Source organism: Hetaerina americana, unplaced genomic scaffold (assembly GCF_022747635.1).
Source record: "Hetaerina americana unplaced genomic scaffold, ioHetAmer1.1.p SCAF_5, whole genome shotgun sequence".
In the NCBI taxonomy this organism is placed as follows: Eukaryota; Metazoa; Arthropoda; class Insecta; order Odonata; family Calopterygidae; genus Hetaerina; species Hetaerina americana.
In genome coordinates this window covers 37,696,969-37,702,011 of record NW_027287095.1, presented here as the reverse complement: position 1 = coordinate 37,702,011, position 5,043 = coordinate 37,696,969, and the positions used below count along the sequence as shown (strand labels likewise).

Sequence of the window (5,043 nt, the reverse complement as noted above, 5' to 3'; positions counted from 1 at the left end):
TTTTTAATTTTCTAAATAAATTCCGGGAAATTTTTGATCAAGGTAGTATATGTATATATATATATATATATATATATATATATATATATATATCCCTCCCCGGACTACAACCTTGACGTGGTGGAAGGGCTTCTGCGTTCCGATGACCCCTAGAGCTGTGCTGGCGGGAGTAATAAAAATTGCTCCTGGTAGGGTCACCCATGCCAGATAGGTCGAAGGTTAGGAGCCAGACGAAAGGTAGTCCACGCAGCGTCTGTTCCTTAGTGAGGCGGCTGCAATGGCGTCTGACCCCTGTGGGGCGGCCAGTAAGTGATGGTGTCACGTTAAAAACACTATTGAGGAAGGCAACGGGAAACCACCTCAATTATCATTCCCAAGATTAACATGATGGACAATGGAGATATTTTGAGTCCTGGCAACTACGGGGCTCGGCCCAATCGGCCGTGTGTCGTGCCCGGCAGCGGGGGAGGCAAGGCTTCCGCGGTCGTCATCCCACGAAGCCCTTGCAAGGGAAAACCAGCAGCAGCAGGACAGAAGACGCAGGAGAAGAAGACCGCATTAGTTAGAATAGGAACGTGGAATGTTAGGACAATGATGAGGACAGGGAAATAGGAGAATGTTAAGCGAGAGATGGAAAGGGGAAATATAGATATTTTGGGTCTATGCGAGGTGAGATGGAAAGATAGCGGGGATTACTGGAGTGATAAGTATAGAATAATATACAGCGGCGGGGACGATAGCCAACGAGGGGTTGCCATAGTATTAAATGAAGAGGTAGGAAGAAGCGTAGTCAACATAGTGCAGGTAACGGATAGAATAATACTAGTAGAGATAAAAGCAGAACCGACGAACTTGGTTATTATTCAGGTATACATGCCACCGAGCAACCATAAAGAAGAAGAGGTCGATAGGATATACGACCACTTAGAGGACATAATCGCGTGTGTTCCTGCAGGGAAACAGTTGATAGTGATGGTGGATTGGAATGCGACGGTAGGCGAAGGAAGAGATGGTGATGAGGTGGGGGACTACGGTTTAGGCACGAGGAATGACCGCGGGGAGAAAGCAGTTGAGTTCTGCAGGAGACAGGGGTTAGTCATCACCAACACTTGGTTTAGACACCACAAAAGACGCAGGTATACATGGACAATGCCAGGTGACTCAGGAAGATATCAGCTAGACTATATCCTAGTGAGACACAGGTTTAGGAACAGTGTGATAAATTCCCACAGCTTCCCGGGAGCGGATGAGGACTCAGACCACAATTTAGTTGTTATGAAATGTAGCATACGTTTCAAAAAGATGAGGCAGGGGCGGCGAGTTAGAAAATGGAATGTAGAAGCATTAAATGGTATGAAAAGGAAGGAATACAAACAGGCGGTAGAGGAAATCATGGAGGATGGTAAAGGGCTTAATACTATCGAAGAAAAATGGGAAATATCAAGAAAGGGTTGTCTAAAGCCGAAAAAGACACTATTGTAACCGTTAACTCTAAAAGGACTAGGAAACCATGGATCACGGATGAGATGATTACAAAGATGGATGAGCGGCGAAAATGGAAGAATAGAAATACAGAATTAGGCAAAATGAAGTACAAAGAATTGAACAATAAATTGATGCGGGCTACAAATAAAGCAAAGGAAGCATGGTGGCAGACGCAGTGCGAGGATATGGAAAGTCTGCAGAGGAAGGGTGAAATCGGTGGGCTGTACAGCAAAGTTAAATCGTTATCGGGAAGTAAGAAAGGAAGAGCTATGCTAACAGTTAGAGATAAGGCGGGTAAGGTAATAGTTGACGCAGGAAAGATCCAAGAGAGATGGAAGTAGTATATAGAAGAATGTATAGTAATGAACTCAGACCAACAAAGTTAGACATTGAAAAAGAAAATGACGTAGAGGAAGACAGCTTAGGTCCAGGCATACTAGACAATGAGTTAGAAAGGGCATTAAGGGAGATGAAACTAAATAAGGCCGTGGGGGTAGATAACATTCCCGTGGAACTTTTAAAATGCTTAGGAAAATGTGGGAGGAAGAGGCTATATGGGCTGATCCGTAGTATTCATGAGGAGGGAATCTGGCCGTAAGACTTTGTGAGATCAGTTTTAGTTCCTATTCCGAAAAAGGTAAAGGCCACGTCATGTGAGGACTATAGGACAATTAGTTTGATATCCCACGCAGCAAAAGTTGTTCTCAGGATCATAAACAAAAGGATAGAGAGTAGGGCAAATGATTTCTTAGGGAATGATCAGTTTGGGTTTTAGGAAGGGGAGAGGTACGCGTGATGCCATTGTAGTAATGAGATTATTAATCGAGAAGAATATAGAACACAACCAGGAGGTATTTGCCTGTATCGTAGATTTCGAAAAAGCGTTTGATAGAGTGAATTGGGAAAAACTAATGAGTATATTGCAGAAAATAGGAATAGATTGGAGGGAAAGGAGGCTAATCCGCAACCTGTACATGTCTCAGACTGCTCAGGTGCGAGTGTGGAACGGGGAGTCCGGATGGGCAGTGTTAGGAAGAGGTGTAAGGCGGGGTTGCCCATTATCACCGTTGCTGTTCAACCTGTATGCAGAGGAAATGATCAAAGAGGCATGGGAAGAACTGGAGGTAGGAATGAAAGTGGGCGGGGAATTCGTAAAATCAGTTAGGTTTGCTGATGACCAAGCTTTAGTTTGTCAGTCAGCCAAGGGGCTGCAAGCATTGCTTAGTGAATTGGAAATTCAGTGCGATAGGTATGGGATGAGAATCAATATTAATAAAACAAAGGTTATGCGATTTTCTATAAAAAAAAGGCCAAGCTTAACATTAAAATAGGAGGGGAAAAACTAGAGCAGGTAGAACAGTTTACGTATCTCGGTAGTGTTTTGGACCAACACGGTCAAAGTAGTAGGGACGTAAGGAGAAGAATTGCGTTAGGCAAAGAGACTTTCACAAGGAGGAGGGAGTTGATGACAGGGACTTTGAGTAAGGATGTTAAGAAAAGACTCGTAAAAACTTTGATATGGAGCGTAGCTATGTACGGAGCGGAAACGTGGTCATTGAAGCAGGAGGATAGACGTAGATTGGAGGCTTTTGAAATGTGGGTGTGGAGAAGAATGGAGAAGGTGAAATGGACAGAGAAGAAAACAAATGAGGAAGTACTTGGTATAGTGGGCGAAGAGAGGGGTTTGTTGGGAGCAATCCTATGGAGGCAGGAAAAGTGGATGAAGGGGGTATTGACCGGCAGCGGAATGTTGAAGACTATAGTTGAGGGGAGAATGTTAGATAAACTAGGAAAGGGAAGGAACAGGATAGGGATGTTGGACGGAATGAAGGGAGGAAGAAATTACTCAGAGCTGAAGAGGGACCTGATGTAGAGTAGGATGTTGTGTTTTGTGTTTTGTTAGGAGTAATAAAATATTTGTTTGGTAGTTGTGTCCATCCAAAAACCTACCTTAACCGGTAGATTACCTTTAAAAAAAAAATATATATATACATATATATATATATATATATATATATATATATATATATATATATATATATGTATCTGCCCTAAACTTCATCTCTCTAATTTTATTTCACACTCCATCCTATCGTAGTACAACGGTGCCAACCGAAGAGTCCAGGCAAGCCAGATCTTTTTATCTAGTATATCTTGTAAGTAGTTTAGATTGAAATACTTTGCCAAGGTCTTTTTTTAAGAAGTCTGGAAAAACTGCGTCTACTGAAACATAAATCTATCAAATATATCTTAAACAATAAGAGCAAGTTTTTTCGCGTTGGTTCTACCCATTAGGAAACTGTGCTGATTATCATCAATAGCTCTTGAACTAACAATTATATGTACCATGACCATGCATGATATAGATGAGAGGGAAATAGGTCTGTAATTACTCGGCTCCTTCCCTCTCAAATAAAGTTGTAACACCAGCCGTTTTCTAATCACAGTATTTGAACTAAATGGGATTTCTTAAATATGATTTCCAGATATGACGAACTTTTCGACGCTAGTTCCTTTAATATACGATACGCTATTTGATATGTTCCGAAACATTCAATAGGCATATTGTTTTTCAGCAAACGTTCCATGCCAATATATTAGATGTCGCTTTCATGCCATTATCGTCGCATGCATAACATTGGCTCCTGAGTGGTGAATTAACAGCAATGAATACTCCCCCTCCCATTATAATAAGTCTGTCCTTTACGTAAACTATGGTATCGTTTGGACAAGCCTCATTGTTTGCTTTTGTGGCTACCTTATATTTGGCCCAACAGATTTACTGCTGGGCACAGTCAAAAATTGTTTCTAAGACATAAGGGACACCTCCACGGAAATCTTTAGTAAAAGGCGAAAGATTTTTTCGTCTGAAGGTATTCCTGCCTGCTTAAACCTAAAAATTGAAGGTAGGGTTTGCAATTATCGTGCAACCTCATTGTGACGGGTAAAATTATCGAGCATTTAATAATAATCCTCTAATTTTAATGGCGTGATTCGAAGGCAGCTGCAAAAATACCAATCAGCGTACTTAATAAAATTAAAACGGTTCCATTCAAAGCCATTTCAGGCCTGTACCAATCTAAAAATGATTCTCTGTGGGGAATGTTTTAGACCTTCCATCTTTTGGCCTAAAGTAGAAACAGCCGTTACCGAAAGACCTGCTTCTCAACCTCACGGAGTTTGGTGGAGGGGGGCAGAGGGGGATGGAAGGGGAGGTGGACTTAGTGGCGGTTAGTGAAGGGGCCGGCGGGCGCTGGACTGGACAGGTGGGATGCCTACGCACTGCGTCTGCATTGGATTCGGGGGTGCGGGGCAGGTACGTACGACGGGGAAAAGGGTGATTTACACACTCCAGGGTGAATTTTCCCGAACCTCCACGCAATTTTGCGCCGATGAGTGATGTTGTGTGACGCATGGAAGTGTGTGCTGGCAATGCTCAGTCATAGGAATTGGTAACGAATCGAACCGCCATCATTTTAATACTTTTACATGGGGATGATTGTTTGGAGCAGATGTATTTTTGAAACAGACTAAATCGACTGTCCTTATCAGGCTTCG

At 42.5% G+C, this 5,043-nt stretch overlaps 1 non-coding gene across 1 annotated transcript; it reads right to left on the bottom strand.

Moving 5' to 3' along the window:
- Window positions 1-4,254: 4,254 nt before the first annotated feature.
- LOC139694467 (U5 spliceosomal RNA) lies at window positions 4,255-4,372 on the bottom strand. Its single transcript, XR_011702144.1, has one exon. It is a non-coding gene; the product is annotated as a U5 spliceosomal RNA (small nuclear RNA).
- Window positions 4,373-5,043: the final 671 nt, after the last annotated feature.